At 33.0% G+C, this 19,448-nt stretch overlaps 1 pseudogene; it reads left to right on the top strand.

Annotated features, from left to right (window-relative positions):
* The first annotated feature begins 1,149 nt into the window (after positions 1 to 1,149).
* Positions 1,150 to 2,099, top strand: LOC125852844 (uncharacterized; annotated as a pseudogene).
* The last annotated feature ends 17,349 nt before the right edge of the window (positions 2,100 to 19,448 follow it).

Here is a 19,448-nt window from a genome sequence, read left to right as displayed (position 1 = left end):
CTCTACAAATACCCTGTAATCAGTATGGTCTAGGGTAAGTGAACCACAAAAGTATGAAAAAAGTGACCCTTTAAAGATGGAATGATTAGTTATGGGGTAGAAAAATAGAATATAGCTCTAAGAAGTAACTCTAGTTCCTTTCACTACGGATGATCCTAGTGTTTAATTTAGTCGAGAATTTTAAACATATATTATCAACCCAATAAACACGACTAGAAATATAGCAGAGAATAGGAATTGGCATATGTGTGCTAGTTTACAACTTTTTAAATATGTATGAAGAGATGCCGAAGCAAAATCCGTATAAAAATATGTTCAAATCTGCCGAGAGCTCTTCACTTGCTTTAGGACAGTCATCTTAGTCTCAACCATGCTAGGAGAACTATCCATGCCTTTGGTAACAGAGAAGGAGGCCAGATAAGTCTTGGGTTGGGAGGATATTTCTTGTTAACTGAATGTCATATATTAAGCAGACGGTTGGAAGGTGACTAAAAGAGCACTAATTTTTCAACATGGGGGACTATTCAAAGTAGAAGGCTACTGTAATTGACATTTTTTATGTGATTGGTTTTGCTAATTTTATGGAACTGATGTAATATATATAGTGAATTTCTTACTTGAGTCGAAAAACTTGATTCTATCTTAATTGTCTCTAGAATTGGCTATATGTGTGCAAGTTTACAACTTTTTAAATATGTATGAAGAGATGCCAAAGCAAATTTGTATAAAAATATGTTCAAATCAGCCGAGAGCTCTTCACTTACTCAAGGACAGTCATCTCAGTCTCAACCATGGGCTTAAGCTTCATCTCCATCATCACAATCAAAAACATGTCAACATGTTTCTGCTTCATCATCTGATGGAATCTCTTCACAATCTGTCGTTCCATCTATTTCTGATGGAGTTTCTTCACAGCCAACTAAATATAAATATCATGAAGACAATCCTGATTGATTTGTCGATGTTAGAGGTCCATAAAAAATGTTATTTTACTGTAATTTAAATTTCACCGCAACAACTTTTTTAAAATACTGCAATATTTACCTATCAACTTGATATCTTATTCACGAGTAAAGTTAGTTTAACCTTCTCAACAACTAACGTGAACTTGACCTTTGTTTTGTTTTAGATCAACATCAAGTAACAAAAATGGTTAGATTGAAGGTTAGGGATGTCTTAAACTTTGAAAATGGATTGCGGATAATTGTAGAATGTGATGAATATGGTGTACCTATTGGAAAAGCAGCTGGCATAGTTGCGGGAGTTATGGGACAACTTGCCACAAACTCTCTGTACTTTCCAATCAGCTTTACGAAATGGCCAGACATGCCCAATTCTTGTTTTGATAGTCTTTTTGATGAAATCCTAATGATACTACCTTGTAAATTTGTTTGCTGGGCATGCATCTTTTAGTTACATATGTAAAACTGCTGTAAACTAACATTATTTTTCTGAAGGCTCGATTTCTCCTTAGGATTGATCGTCAAATGGCAAAAAGATGGGCTATCGGTAATCTTAGCAAAAAGTGGAAGGACCACATGCATAAACTATGGCATGCGACAGAAAATTCCTTATTGAGTAAAGAAGAGATTATTAGAAAATTGCCGAAGGGCATACCCATGGATCAATGGACACTGTTTGTTAATTATAGCTTGGACGAAAAAACAAAGGTACTTAACACTTCTAATTCTTCTTTTTCTTCGTTGCCACTATTGTGGTTTTTTGTTTCTTTCTACTTCTTCTTTCTCTGACACTGTTTAGGCCTTTTCCCTTCTTTCTATTGCTTCTTCTTCTCTGACACTGCTGCAACTTTTTTTTTTCTATCGTTTCACTGCTTCTTTCCTGTCACTTTTCTGAAGTTAACTGTTCATATTGTTCTTATTTAAATTATAGAAACTTTGCAAGAAGAATCAACAGATTCGACAAAACCAAATTCCTCATATTGGAGGTACTAATAAGAGTTTGGCTAGAAGAAGAGCTGAAATGGTAGTATAATACGATGTGCTTAGATAAGTATATTTTTAATTACTTACTAATGTTTTACAATTTGAAAATTTCAGAAGGCAAAGGGAAATGATGTTGATCGAGACAAAATGTGAACTGGGACTCATAAGAGAAAAGATGGAACTTATGTAACTGAAGCAGCTAGGGAGATTGGGGTAAGTATTCTTCCTATACATGATTAATCAGTACTTATTTTGAACATGTCCCTTCCCATATCTGTAAGTGCAACTTCTTGAAGTGTTATCTGGTTTCTGTCAGTATTTTTGCAACAACATAATGTCATTGAAATAACACCATCAACTAGCTAGTAGTTGTATAGCAAGCCGTGTTAACAGAACGAGCAAGATACTGATTGAAAAAGGGAGAGTTGTCTAAGTTACACAAGATTGGAATGGATGGCCAGGTGTACCATAGAGTGCAAATCATGTGCACAACTGTAATTAGTTAGATGCGATTTCTAATAAGCTCTAGTTGTAGCGTGTATATATATGATGGGATGCAGATATTTTAAATGAAGAAAGGAATCATATTTTCTCTTCCAAATCAACTAGGCTTTCTCTCAAACTTGTGTGTTCCTTTTAAAAGGACTAACCAACTCATAACTTACTTTCTTCTGAAGCAAAGTTTGTTGGCATCAGTACTTTATTCTTCAAAATAACAATTCATATTATATGTTTGTTTGGGAACTTCTTGTTGTCGGCAAGTTTTCGGAGATCCCATTTTCATGTACTTATATGATTGTATCCATTGGACACATAGTATTGATGTATAAACCTCACTATGATCTCTTGAGGTTTGTTCAACTTGCATTTCACCTCCATTTGCTAATTTTTGCTAACTTAACAAGTGTTCATGCTTGTTTTTATTTTGCAGAGGAAAAAATTGAAGAAAATTTGAACTCAAAGGCCAGAAAGTATTGCCGAAGTTTCACCTAATGATGCATTTGGTCCCGAACATCCGGGCTGTGTTCGAGGTTTAGGCTTGGGTGGTGTTCCAATTATGGCATTCAAAACAGTCATCTAGGAGATTTAAGTGTGTTAATGTGAGTTCATCTTGCACTAGCTCTCCAACTCCAGAGTGGCAGCAAGAGATGACGTGTATGTAATCACAATTAAATGTGCTACTTAGCTTATATCAAAGGAACATAAGGAATATCCCTGAAGAGTTTGCTCACTTATTCCACCTCCTCCACGGGTATGACCGTTATAAATATTAACTTTTTCCTCATTAGCTTTTCTGTTGAAGCTTAATATTTGAGTTAAATTCTCAACTTTGAATAGTTCACTTAGAAAGTCACTCAACTTTGAGTTATTCACTTAGAAACTCACGCAACTTTGTTTTATAACTCAAAAGTCACTTAAATATTGATGATTCACTTAGAAAGTCACCCAACTAGTGATATTTCACTTAGAAAGTCACTCAACCAATTTAAATAATTTTTTAATTAAATTTTAATGAAATTTAATTTTTATTTTAAACTATTTTTTAAAGAAATAATAAGATTTCTATTTTAATTATCTTATTGATCCGCTCCAATTATTTAATTATAATTTTTCTGAAAAACGTACAATAGCAATTTACCCAAAAAAAAAAAAACTTTTTCCGTTCTAGCAATTGGATAACTCGAATTAAATATGTTAAAAAATGATTTGAAAAAAAAAGAAGAAGATGGAATTGAATAGAATAAGAAGTAATTAAAAAAACACATAGTAGCAATCTTTTATTATTTTAAAAAATAGGTAAACACAAAAAATATTTCAACAAATTTCAATAAAATAATTAAAATAAACATTTTATTTTTTTTAAAAAAATAGTTAAATTAATTAAGTGACTTTCTAAGTGAAATATCAATAGTTGGGTGACTTTCTAAGCAAAACATTAATAATTGAGTGATTGTTGTGTTATAAAACAAAACTTTCTAAGTGAACAACTCAAAGTTGAGTTACTTTCTAAGTGAACAATTCAAAAGTGAGTGACGATATTAACTCATTAATATTTGCATAATTTCAAAGTTTCCTACTCACTTGATTTAGACCTAAAGATTTGTTTTTATTGTCGCACTCTTGTGGCTTTCAATTATATGTGAACACATTAGACTTGATACCAAGACTTGTTTCTCTTTTTTTTTTCTTTTTCAGGCATGATGATGATCGACCAAGCATGTAAGAAATCTTTAAATGGAAGTAACAAAGATGATGGACAAAACATCGATTATAAATAATTGTAGGACTTTAAAGAAAACGTTGTCATACGTTTGTGATTTTCAGAAAACGTCTTCAAGAAACCCCTATTAAAAGGGGTTCATTCCCCTTAACATGCTGCTTCCAATTCTGCAAAATCTCTTGTTACTTTCCTCCTCCTTATGCCGCTGAAATAAAGTATGAAAAATAGTGTCTTCGTCATCTTATACTCCACAATGCCCCCATAGATATAAGTAACCTAAGGTTCTTGGTTGTACACACCACACTATGTGATATGTACCAGCGAGAACCTTGGGTAACTTATAGCTTCGTGATTCACACACCGTAATAAAACCGAGAAGGAAGGTGAGTAACTTTGAATCAATTGAAATCCTTCTTCTTCAAACTCCATCTCTCCATCTCTCTTTCTTGTATATGATATATATTTTGAGAGTATAGATACTTTTGAGAGTATTTATAATAATGGGAAACCCCAATTGGTTAGTAAATTAGGAAAATAAAATATTTAGAAACTTGCGGTTCTCAACAATAAAATAATATTTAGAAACTTACCATATTCGACAATAAAACAATGAGTATTTGGAAACTATCAATTTTTATTTTTCAACTTACAATTTTCAACAGTATGGCAACAATATTTAGAAACTTAGGATGTTCAATAGTAAAGCAATATTTAGAAACTTACCATATTCGACCATAAAACAATATTTGGAAACTTACAGTTTTTTATTTTTTTTTTAACTTACAATTTTCAACAATATGGCAACAATATTTAGAAACTTAGGAATTTCAATAGTAAAGCAATATCTAGAAACTTACGGGTTTTTTTTCAACAATAAAACAATGTATTTATGGGAGTAAACTTTTTTTCTTTTAAAAAAATAGTTTAAATGAAAAAGGATAAAAAAAAAATGACCTTAAACTTTGTGAAATTGAATTAATAGTTTGATTTAAATAAGTTATTAGTTTAAATGTTCAATTTTGCACAGATCAAGGCAATTTTTAACCCTTTTTCGTAGTTTAAATAAGTTATTAGTTTCTAATAGTGTTTTAAAAGGCGGGGGAGTGAGACATGACATTTTACTTGGTATATGGCGAGGAGTAAGCCTAGAGACGTGGAGTGAAAGCCCTATGAATCTCTAAATTTTCAATTTACAATATGGTTTAATAAATAATAACACAAAATTATAAAAATACATCAATAGTTTGAAATAATTACAAACAAGATTAATCAAACTCATAGAAGATAAAACTTCAAAAAGAAAAATTTCGCTATGTATTTTTGAAAGAAATGTTACGTAATTATATACTCATCTTCACAATGTTACCAAATAGTAAAAAATGTGATACTACAACTTGTTATTTGAGTTACTTTTAATCATCTTATCTCTAAAGATTGAAAAATTATTATGTAACATTCATTTATTCAAGAACTATAAGGGTCAAAAAAGTTAACTAAGATTTTAACACATGATTGAGTAAGATCTGTCAAGCGATCCTCGAGCGTTGGGCGTGCTTAGGGCATACAGTCGGGCGCTTAGGGTGTAAGTCTTACAGAACTAAGCCCCACACTTAAGTCTTGGGGCGTTTTGGTAGATCCCCAGCCCAGGACGAGCTCCGAGGCGAGTCCCAACAGAGTCTTTTAAAACAATGGACTTTCTATTCTACTTCAAAAAATATTGTTAAGAATTACATAATCCAGTCAAACCTCATTACAATAGTCATTTAATATAGCGGTATACTCTTTATAAAATTACTTCTTTATAACAATCTGTCACGACCCAAAAATGGACGTGATGACACTCGTCTTAACCCACCAAGACAAGTCAGCCTAAAACTCAACCATTACAATAAAATGTGGAAGTTTTTATAATAAACTCAAATATACCTCCAAAATTTGGTTGTCACGTGTATTAGCCTCTAAAGTATTACAATTGAATCAAAAGAAAAATTCAAGACTCATATGACATTGTTTCTAGAGAAGAACAATATCATAAACAGGAGTAAGAAGGATCGCTGAGAAGACAAACAACTACCTCACAAATCTCCCAGAAGCCTCGGAAAAAAAGAGAATAACAAGTACCACAAAAGTCCAAGCTCGTAACCTACAAAAATTTGTACAAGCAAGGGGTGAGTACCAAACCACATGGTACTCAGCAAGTAAACCTCTAAACACGAGCTAAGGGGATAAAATACAAGTACTCCTTACACCCTAACCGAACCTACACAACTACAATCTGTATAAAACCAGCCCAACCTAACAGTTCAGAATTTACAAAGCACATAACTCAACACAACCCTCTAACAATTTCATATCCTCAACAACAACAATAGTTTCATATCCTCAACAACAACACTCAAACAATTGCATATCTTCAACACCAAGCTCAATATTCATCAGTCACAAGTTTCATAGAAAGGCAGTCACAAGATCAACAACACACAAGATCAAGTTCACCAATAATAAAGAAGTGCAATGCAATGAAATGCAATGTCAAGTATAGCGATGCATGTCTGACCTAATAATACACACCCGCTGTCTCTCAGTCCGGGACCCATGGGAAACATATTTGTCCATGCATCCATTGCGGCGCGCGATACGTCCCTCGAAATATAGTATCCGTCGCGGCGCGCGACACGTCCCTCGAAATATAGTATCCATCGCGGCGCATGATACGTCCCTCGAAATGGTACATCCTTTTTATTTTCTTATTATTTCTCAATGCACATAACACTTGTCACTACCATGTCTCAGAACAATGCAAATGACATGTTCACACAAATAATGAGGAGATGANAATGAAGTCCAATTAGAATAAATAAGTAAGAGAAGAGCTTATTTTTAAACTAAAAATAATGTCTTTGGAGGGAATCGAACCTCTGGCAAAGAAATAAAAAGAATGAAAGACCTTGAGCACCCACAATAAACCACCACGCCAATTAAGTCATTGTTCCTATGGGTGCTCTCTAATAAAATATATACAATTCTTCTTTCTTTCTATGTAAATATATATAATTCGATACGTGATTAATGGGTGCTCGAGCACCCATGTAGGACCATGTAGGTCCGCCCCTACATTTGTGTATAAAGTTTTTTGTTATTAAATATGTATTTGTTGTATGATTTTTGTATTATAGTAGTATGAAAGTGTCTGGAATGTACTATTTATATTTATATGATATTTGTAAGAATTGTTTGTTTAATTAAATATAAAAATTGTTTTGTAATATTATGTTTGTCTGAATGATATTTGTATTTCGAATTGTTTGTTTATAATCTGATACTTTTTTTTTTTAATGAAACAGGGCATTATGTGGATTTTCAAATGGAAGGGGTTTTATATGATTCTTGTAGTCTTTATAGTGGTCTAGATAGATACTAATATAAATGATTTAGAGATAAAAATTTTAGTAGATGATCGATGCTCACCTATTGGAATACACAATGATGTTGGTGTGCGTGTTTTATTTTGATAATAAAAATTGTTCCTAATTAAATGTATTGTATATATTAGTAATACTTATAAAAAGTTAATTATGTAATTAATTCAAACACTATTTTTATGGTTTAATCCATTGTTTTTTTATATGTGTTTCAATTTATTCAAGATTCATTTATTAAGTACTCAAATTTCATACAGTTGTTATTAAAATTTGTTCCAGATTTAATGTATTGTATATATTAGGACTACTTATAAAAAGTTAATTATGTAGTTAATTCAAACACTATTTTTATGGTTGGGCATACATATATTAAGCATATTTATGTAATTCAAACACTAATTTTAGGGGTGATAAATGTATTGTAAATATTAGTAATACTTATAAAAAGTTAATTATGTAATTAATCGAACACTATTTTTATGGTTTAATCACTGATATTTTTATATGTGTTTCAATTTATTCAAGATTCATTCATTAAGTACACAAATTTCATACAATTGTTTCTAAAATTTGTTCCAGATTTAAATGTATTGTATATATTTGGACTACTTGTAAAAAGTTAATTATGTAGTTAATTCAAACACTTGTTTTATGGTTGGTCATACATATATTAAGCATATTTAATTCATGAGAAAATAAGACAGACACATACACTGATCATTGATTAATCATACATAATGCATACTATAAGAATTTTTTATTTATACACTATCCAATAATACCAAATTTGTCGAATTGTTTATATTTAAAATTGTCTCATATTTAAGATATTGTATATATTAGTGACTAATTTAAGATGTGGTCATACACATAATAATTATGTTTAATTCAAACTAAAATAAGAAAACAATGAAAACACAATTCACGTTTTTAATAGTAAATTCATAATCATATTGATATAACTGGTATTTCATACTTGTTTCATACATTCAGTATACACATTACTACTTAAAAGATAGTGTATCCGAACTGTATGAATTATGTATAGTATTTTTGTCTTGAACTTATGATACCCAAACATTATAAAAAAAAATTCATACCAGACACTATTTGCACAGTGTTAACTATTTTATAACACTCAAACAAGAACAAAAAGGTTCAATCAATTGTTTTGATAACATATTGTAGTATATATATCATCAAATACTTAAACAGTAAAGAATTGTCCAAAAGTTAAACATGAAAAAATTATTCAAAAGTTAAACAGAAAAAAATTATCCAATCAACGATTTCGACCTTTTAATCGGTGGTGTTGGTGTAAGATAATCGGTTGTATCCGGAACGTGTTCTTTTGCTATCCGAGGTCCACCATATTTGCTAGCAACTGTTCCCGTAACTTCACTTTCGCTGATTGCGCCATCTTCAGACAGTATGTTAAAAGGATGGAGCATGAGCATCATCGATTAAGGTTTCATCAAATCTGGGGGCTCTTTCTTGGAGTTTCCATCGATTTCTTAGACATGATTAATCGGTTTGATTTTGGAGTGTTGGTGGATTTTGGCGGTTTGATTTTGGAGAAGATGAGAAACAATGGAGAGAGAATGATAGTGGGTGGTGGGTTGAGGCGTGTGTGAGTGAAGAAACGTGTGGGGGTGGGGGTGGGGTGTACGATTGGTGAGGATAACGGTAAATAAGGAAAAGATATTGAGTAAATCCCTAAATTTGGGTAACTGACATTTTCTTTTTAAAAAAGGAAGTAAAAAACAAATTAATTACCTATTATTAATTAATATTAAAAACCTATAAATATATTAATGATTTATTAAATAAATATAATTTAAATTTAAAATAAAAATAATTTTAACTGATATGTCTTAACCAGTAAATATTCTGTTATAATCAAGAAATTTTTAAAATTAGGTTTAAAACACGTAATATTTACTCTTAAATGTGTATATTAGGGTGATTTTTCCTTATAACAATCATACTCAAATATTGTGTAATATATCTTGTAAGAAATATATTATATATAATAATAAAATAACAAAATTTTTATGGTAATCATCAATAATCTTGTGTATGTACATAGTAAATTTTAAGTATGAATATCTAAAAGAAAAAAATTGTGTTTAAATGGTGTCTATCATTATGATCGTAACTTCACGAGAAAACACTACTGGTGATTGCCTTTTTTTTTACTGTAAATTTATTAACAAATGCATTCCTTCTTCTTGGTATACAAAATCATTATACTAATTTTGTTTGCATATTATTTTTTATAAAAGCTAAATGAGATTTAAACATTAAATATCAGTGTGCATATATTATAACATCTCATTATATAGTAGCTATGAAATTTTTAGACAAACACAATCACTATAAGCAACCCCTATTAATGATCCATTAATAAAATTATCATTTTAAAGAAATCATAAGCTAATGATCAAACGCAATATTTTTTGGGGCTAATTTAAAAAAAGTACTCTTAATTAACTTATATAGAAAAGATAAAGTACAAATTTTATAGGGGAATTTTCGCATATGGCCACTTAAAAATAATTTAATTATGCTTCATAGCTATAGTTTGCTAATTACAATTCGTAATTACATGTAAGAAGGAGGAGAGAGGCGAGCAAGATTGGGAGGGGGAGGAGAGACGCGAGCAAGAGAGGGCAGAGAGTGGAGAAAGGTGAATTGTATATGTATATCTGTGAAATAATCGTATATATGTAATTGGTATATATACATATGTATTTGTATATCTGCTGAGTGAGATTGGGAGAGCGAGGAGAGAGGCGAGCGAGACTGGGAGAGGGAGGAGAGAGGCGAGCTAGACTGGGAGAGGGAGGAGAGAGGTGGGCAAGAGAGGGTAGAGATTGGAGAGAGTTGAACTATATATGTATATATGACATATAATTGTATATATATGTATTATTGATATACATATGTATCTGTGTATCTGACGAGAGAGATTGGGATAGAGAGGAAAGAAATGATAGAGGCGAGCGAGAAAGGTCAGAGCGTGAAGAGAGACTAATTGAATTTGTATATATGTCATATATATGCGTATAATTTGTATTTGTATATATATATAAAAGAGGACATGTGACGTAATTACAACTAAAATTAAGTTGCGAGTAGTAATTAATTTAACTATAGCTATATTAACTAATTAAGTAATATATATTTACTTTTCCACGTAATTTTCCCAATTTTATATTGTAAGTTTTAAGCCCAAAAAATAATAGTACATTCCGGATAGGAAAACAACGTTTTTGTCGTTCTAACAGTTTGCATAAAACAACATTTGAGATAATCTTTCTTTCACTATTTTCTTAATTATGAGCAAACATCATACATTCCACTAGTTTATATTTTAATCATGTGTGCTTACATTAGTTTAGATTGTTACTTCATGTATAAATTTTTTCATTTTTTTCTTCGCTAGATGCATGTATCTGATCATTCATATACACGTATCATGGTTATATACGAGTTTGATATCCGTGTATCTAAAAGAAAAAAATATGTTTAAATGGCGTCTATCATTGTGATCGTAACTTCACGAGGAAACACTACTAGAAATTGTCTTTTTTTTTTCTTTTTCTTTACAGTAAATTTATTAACAAATGCATTTCTTCTTCTCGATACACAAAATCATTATACTAATTTTGTTTGCATAATATGTTTTATAAAATTTAAATGAGATCTAAACATCAAATATCAGTTTGCAATATGATAACACCTCAATATATAGTAACCAATGGCTGAGTCACCTTAAATTTAGGTGGTTTTGTCACGCCCTAAGCCTATGCCGTGCATGTGGCCGGCACTCGAGAACCATTACTAGTCCCCAAGGAACCCTTGGTCAGACTGATTACTTAGCGGAAGGCTTACTCAAACGATAATAGGCTTAGAAGCATAATTTAGAATATTCAAACTCAAAGTAAATACTCAACTCAAACTGTCTGTAAAAATACTCAATAATGTAGGTATAATAATTTGCAAAATGTCTCAAGGAAAAGTAAATATTGAGAGACCCATGAACTCTATCTATGTATGAAGCCTCTATAGTTCAACATGCATGGATGCCGGGACAAGATCCACGACACCCTAAAATTACTAAACTGAAAATAAAAGTGGAGTCCTCCGGAACGCAAGGAGGCTCACCAAAAGCTAACTAGAGTGCAAAGTGATCTCAACGAAATACCTATTAATGATCTTGAATACGTGTATCTACATCATAAGAAGATGCAGGTCGAATGACATCTATACATTGGATGTACGAGTATGTAATAAAGTTGAAAGAATAAATAACTAAATTGATAAGGTTGGAAGAATACTCACCTCAACTCATTACAAAGCAATAATAAGAGATGACATATTTAAAGATTCATAAATAAAAGATGTTAACTCAAGGATGTATATAAAAAGACAATAAATTACTCATTACTCTTATTTGGAGAATCTCTAATCAACAACCATCACTATGAGTTATGTGATGATACAACGTCTCTCCCACGCTGCCAAAACTGTCCTATACCTTGCCTAGGTATAGAATACCTCAACTAAGTAGGTCCACTAAAACTCTACTTGAAAGAAATAATGAGTCATCTAAAAAATATGATGTTTTACCCATGTTGACTACATATGATTTATGAGGAATGTGAGTTGTCTGAACTCATCTCCATATCGGTGCTCAATACTACTCCCAATAAATATATACTCATGCTTAAATACATATAACATACTCTTTCTCAGTTTGAGATAGTTGCTCAAAATATCTTTTTAAAAGAGATAATTGCTCTGAAATAACTCTGAACTCATTACTCATTTAGAAATCAAAATTTCTTTTTTCTCAATCTAAAAATGATAAATTTAAAAATCAATAGTTCCCTTAAACTTTACTCAAACTGTCTCTTCAAACTTTCCTCAAAACCCCTTTACTTTCTCAACTTAATATCTGACATGCATGAGGAATACTTTTATTGACCAATATTTCAAACTTATCTAGTTCAAACTTGTTTCTATGTTCACTTTTATTTATTAATTATATTTTAAAAAAATATTTTTAATTTTATTTATTATTTTTATATATTAAAAAATATCTTTTGTATTTTTATTTTAATTAACACTATTTACTTATTTTTTAAAATTATTTTGTAAATCATAAATATTGCCCTAAATTTTATGAATTTCCAATTCCAAGGTTGCCGACTTTCCGTCCACAAAGTTCAAGACCTTTGACTTCTTAGGTTTCATTTAAACAAAGAACATTGGTTTTCTAACGACGTTTTGTTTGTAAATAATTAGTACCGTGATTTTAAGAGAATCGTTTCCTTAATCATTTTAATTGGACGGTTGTTGTAATTTTGGTTATATGGATTAGGTACAAGTTAGTTTATCTATATATCGATTAATTTAACCAATTTGCGGGCATAAGTTGTTAATATACAGAAAATTTCAGAAATAATAACCATAATAGACATGATAAGGCTTTATAGTTATAGTTTCAATAATTGCACTCTATAGCTATAATTTTGTTTGATATTGAAGCTGCGGTTTGTATATTTCTGTTTGTTTATATATTTCGCTTGCAAATATATCAATAGGGTAAGTATATAGAAATTATGTATTTATATATTTAGGAATTTTTAAAAACACACTTTGTATATACTTCGCTCGCCAATATATCAACATGGTAATTTATTATCAATTTTTCATAAATCGTAAACAAATAGCTAGGTAAGCATATACAAAATTACGGATTTATACCATCAAGAACCAAATTATATAAATTCTGGATTTATACAAATCAAGCGAATAATAAGAATCGGAGAAACTGCAGCTGCAAATTACAATTTTCTTAAACTGTAGCTATAATACCTAATACAGTAAAACCTCACTTAATTAATATAGGCGGGACCATGAAATATTATATTTTGTTGAGGTGTTATTTAATCAAAAGATGAATATTTATTAATTTAAAGAGTGTTTCAACACCATAAAATTCTCCGGGGAAGAAATCTCAGAGAATTTAAATGAACTCACATGTGAAAACGTCATTAATTAAATTGAAGTCATGATTAATGATCTTGGTTACCACAATAAATTGGACGTTAATAACATGTTGGATGGGTGAAAATGATACATGTTCAGAGATCCAGAACTTAGAAGAAATTGTACATAGCATTAGAAAAAACAATGTTGATGATAAAGTTGAAGATGATACAATACCTTTGAAACCAGTCACGCATAAGGAAACATTTATCATATCTAGATCTCTACACAATTTCACGGTGCAGTTTGAAAAGACAACACCGAAATGTTTGGATGCAATAAGAAAAGTCAGTGATGACCTTCAACCAGATTTAAATTTTAAAAAAAAACAGAATCATATTTCACTATATTGGGAAAAAAACCTATTGAAAAATTGGAACCCTAAATTTGCCTATACCCATCGGAATTTGCCATCGGAACCATGGCCATTATGGTTGTTGGTCAGCCTCCTCCGACGGAGACTGGGCTAACAATGCACATAATTTCCAATACAGGACAAACATCATCAACAACCTTTGCCAATACATTGAAACCAACCATCACACAGCACAAACCCATCCCCTTGAAATAGATTGCTTATCTTCATGGTGAACCACGAGTAGTATGGGAAGAAGAGGAAGTTGCACAAATGATAATTAATGAAGATCTTCAATATGCAGTAATAGAAAAATTCTCCTACGGATGACCAGAGATTCAAGATCTCAGAAAATTGATACCTAAGCAGTGCAATCTCAAGAGAGAGGTAAATATTGGATTACTTAGTAATAGATATGTTCTAATACGTGCCACAGATTTGGAAGACTATGTAACCTTACTGTCAAAGCCTCAATTCTATATTACATATCAAAACTGGTCATATCCCATGAGAACTCTCAAATGGGATCCACTATTTGATCCGGAGGAAGAAACGTGGATTGCAATAGCTTGGATTTCGTTCCCGTCCCTGCCACCAAATTTTTTTGGTAGAGAAGTTATATTCTCCTTAGCTGCAGCAGTAGGAAAGCCTCTACAGGTAGACATGGCAACTAGGAATAAGACAAGACCAAGTTGTGCACGGGTAAAGGTGGAGGTGAATTTACTAGGTGAGTTTCCAAAGAGGATAAATATTAGAATGAGGAAAAAGACAGGAGAGATTATGGAGAAGTGGGTTCAAATCAAGTACGATTATGTCCCAAAGTATTGCAAGACTTGCAAATTGCAAGGACATAACGAAAAGGAATGCTTTGTCATTCATCCTGAACTATACCCAAATGAGGAAGAAGCAGATGTCAGTAAGAAGACAGTTGAAGAGGAGATAACAGATAAGGAGAAGGCTAAAGGGAGCATAAATAATAATACACAAAACACAGGGGAGCATCTGCAAAAGGGGAGGGGGAATGGTCAAGAAGAATTCCAGGAACAACGGAGAAAGTATGGGAACAGAAGAGGGGGACAACACCAAAGAAGAGAACAAGTATGGAACCCAAGACCAACACAAAATAAAGAGAATGAGGTGATAACCATCAACATGTTTGGGGCTCTTGGGGAGGAAAAGATTGTTGAAGATGAAAAAAATGAGGCAGATTTAACAAATCAGGTACAAGTTGATCAAATACAGAGTACACCATCAAAAGCAGACATAGAGAGCAATAAACTTGAACATAGTAATGCAAAAGAACAAGGGCATATTAATGAGGAACCAGAACACTCACATGAGGTTAACACCCCGTACAGAATAGCTGTTGGCACAAAGGATCCAGAGTATATTGAAGGGCAATACTCATCAGGTAGCAACAGTTCAAAGACAATGATACAATCAACAAGAATTGACAAGGTAGAGTTGGTTGGAAAGGCAGATCCTGCTGCCGTAACAATTCATGATGCAAATAAGGTAGATTCTTCCAAGAATGAGGGAGAAATAGAGAAAGGGGCCACACAAGAGGGGGAAAGAAGTGAAGAAGAGATAAGTGTCACATACAGGGACACAAAAATACACAGTATCAACAAAGAGGAAAGGGCCAAGAAGCAGCAGGAAGAGGAGGATGACAACATGGAAGGTATTATAGAAGAAGTTAGCAGGAAATGTGATTTATCCCCTATGCCGATTAGTCATCTGAGAGGAAAAACAAAGAAGGGGACTAAATCATCAACCATTCCCATACAAGTTAATACAAGGAGTAAGAAGAGTACCACCTCAACATCTAATCAATGATAGACAAAGTTATTTTTTGGAATATAAGGTCTGCAAAAACTCACAAAGCCTTTGAGAGACTACAAGACCTTAATAGGAGAAATCATTATTCTTACATTGCTTTACTAGAACCTTTTCAAAGCCCAGCTGAGCTGGACAATTACAAAAGAAGGCTAGGCATGCAGTATGCCAAAGCAAACTGCTCAGGAAAAATTTGGTGTTTCTGGAATGAATGCTGGAAAGAAGAAGGATTTACAGACACTATTCAACAACTCACTATTAACTACAAGCTGAAAGGGTCACATGACAGGTTTAAGGTGACTGTTGTATATGCTTGATGTAGTGTTTTGGACAGATTAGGACTTTGGGATTCACTGGAAAATGCAGCAATGAACACTGACATACCCTGGATGGTAGGGGTGATTTTAATACCATATTAGATGAGTCAGAAAAGCTAGGAGGCCTACCAGTAACACAGAATGAGATCTCTGATTTTGCACAATGTATTTGTGCATGTGCTCTAACTGAACTTAACTTCACTGGTAGTTGTTATACATGGTGGAATGGGAGAATAGAAGAGGCTAGTATTTTCAAGAGACTTGATAGAGTGTTTGGGAACAATGAGTTCTTTTCACTATTGCCTAATAGTGAAACTCATCATCTAATAAGGCAAGGATCCGATCATGCTTCGTTGCATGTTATATGCAACACCATCCAGGACCAAGCCTCTAAGCCATTCAGGTTTTTGAATTTTTGGACCAAACATAAGGATTTTAGTGGGTTAGTGGAAGAAGTTTGGTGTGAGAATGTTACAGGATCCCCTTTCTCTATAGTACAAACTAAGTTGAAAAGGCTAAAGGCAGTCCTTAGTAAGTGGAGCAGAACAACATTTGGAAACATCTTTCAACAAATTGCAACACTGGAACATGTGGTAAGAGTAAATGAGACACAGTTAGAGATTTCCCCCACTGAGGTCAACAAAGCCATACTCAGTAAGTCTAATGCAGAGCTGAAAAGATATTTGAAGATAGATGAGGAGTATTGGAGGGAAAAAGCTGGAATGAAGTGTTTCAAAGATGGGGACAGAAATACTAGATTCTTTCATTCTTATGTGAAAGGAAAAAGAAGAAAGCTCCACCTCTCAGAAATACAAACTAGACAGGGGGACTGGATCACAACAAGTCAGAATATAGGAGAAGAAGCAGTAGATGTCTTTAAGGATCAATTTCAAGAAACACATGAGACAATTGATTACTCCATGTTGCAGAGTATACCTAGACTAATCACAGATGAACAGAATGTTGAGATGGAGAGGTTGCCAGAGAAGAATGAAGTCAAAAAGGTAGTTTTTTATCTTAATGCTAACAGTGTCAGTGGTCCAGATGGCTTCTCAGGACAGTTTTACCAAAGTAGTTGGAACATTATTGGGGATGACATAACCAACATGATTAAAGCTTTCTTCTGTGGACAAGAACTACCAAGATACTTGACACACACCAACTTAGTCCTTATCCCAAAAAAAGAAGTGGTCACAACATTTGGGGATCTGAGGCCAATAAGTCTTAGCACTTTTGCAAATAAAATCATTTCCAGGTTGATGCATGAAAGAATGGTTGTAGCTCTTCCAGGGATCATATCACAGAACCAAACAGGTTTTGTCAAAGGTAGAAGCATAACTGAAAATGTGCTTTTAGCCCAGGAGATTATTAAAGACATCCCAAGGAGGAATAAGTTACATAATGTGGTGGTAAAGTTGGACATGGCAAAGGCATATGATAGAGTTTCATGGAAATACCTAGTCCAAGTTCTAAGAAGGTTTGGTTACTCTGAGAGGATTATTGATATGATAGTACGACTGCTCAGCAACAACTGGTATTCAGAAATTATAAATGGGAAATCTTATGGGTTTTTTAAATCCTCTAGGGGTTTGAAACAAGGGGATCCATTATCTCCCACTCTATTTATAATTGGGGCAGAAGTATTGGCCAGAAGTCTAAATAACCTATTTGAAGATCCAGAATACAAAGGATATGGAATACCAAAATGGAGTCCCAAAATCAACCACTTATCATATGCAGATGATACTATTTTGTTCTGTTCAGGACAACCTTCTTCTGTGAGAAAAATGATGAAGGTACTCAGAAACTATGAAGATGTATCAGGACAGATGATAAATCTGGACAAGAGCTTAGTTTATCTCCATGAGAATGTTCCTATTGGGGTGAGCTATCAGCTTAGGAGGATTACTGGAATTAGATTGGGTTCTTTTCCATTCACTTATCTGGGTTGTCCTATGTTTTATGGGAGGAAAAATAAATCTCACTTTGAAGTGCTCATAAAGAAGGTAGCCAAAAGGATGCATTCTTGGCAAAACAAATTTCTATCATTTGGAGGGAGATACATATTGATAGCACATGTCTTGCAATCCATGCCAATATATATGCTATCAGCTATGAATCCTCCAAAGACTGTCCTAGTTCAATTGCACAAACTTTTTGCCAAGTTCTTCTGGGGTAACTACACTGGTGCTAGTAATAAACATTGGGTCTCTTGGGAGAACATGTGTTACCCTAAGAAAGAAGGAGGTTTAGGTTTCAGAGCTCTTGATGATATGTCTAATGCTTTTTTTGCCAAATTATGGTGGAACTTCAGGACATGTACTTCATTATGGAGCACATATATGTGGAATAAATAATGCAAGAAAGTTCATCCAACCCTGGGAAGAGGTGTTGGGGGATCTCATGTTTGGAGAAAAATGACATCAGTAAGAGAGGAGGTGAAACATAATATTTGGTGGCAAGTAAGAGGAGGTAATTCAAGCTTCTGGTTTGACAACTGGACAAAACAGGGTGCACTGTACTTTATAGAAGGGGATAATGCAAAGGAGGAGGAGCTGGAGGTAAAAACATTCATCACTGAAGGGAAGTGGGATGAGACAAAATTGCTAACAAGGCTTTCACAGGAGATAACAGAATACATAATAGAAAGCATCAAGCCCCCAGCTGGTGAAGGAAATGACAAACCTTGGTGGATGGGGAATACTCAGGGAACTTTCACTGTCAAGTCTACCTGGCAGCAAATGAGAAAGAAGAAAGAAGAAAAAAGAGATTATGATCTGTTGTGGAACAAATGAGTGCCTTTTAAGGTTAAGTTTTTCTTATGGAAGGTATGGAAGAGGAGGATACCTACTGATGACAATCTAAGGAGAATGAGAATCCCAATTGTATCAAGATACTGGTGTTGTGATACCAAAGTGGAGGAAACTATGACACATCTTTTCCTAACAGCCCCCATAGCTACCAGGCTATGGAGGCAGTTTGCTATTTTTGCAGGTATAAACATAGATGGGATGCATCTGCAACAACTCATAATCACTTGGTGGAACCATGAAGCCCCAACAAAGCTACAAGTGATATATAGAGTTATGCCAGCATTAATAATGTGGACACTATGGAAAAGAAGAAATACTATAAAGCATGGAGGTAACACCACATTTACAGAAATGGTGTCACAAGTACAGGAATTGATCAGAAAGGTAATGAAGTTACTATATCCCTGGATAAGATTGGATAGAAGAGAATGGCCTGATTTCATTGCTAAAATAAAAGAGTACATGCCAAAATTATATG

This window comes from Solanum stenotomum, unplaced genomic scaffold, assembly GCF_019186545.1.
Source record: "Solanum stenotomum isolate F172 unplaced genomic scaffold, ASM1918654v1 scaffold616, whole genome shotgun sequence".
Taxonomy (NCBI): Eukaryota; Viridiplantae; Streptophyta; class Magnoliopsida; order Solanales; family Solanaceae; genus Solanum; species Solanum stenotomum.
This window is presented reverse-complemented; position numbering and strand designations above follow the sequence as displayed.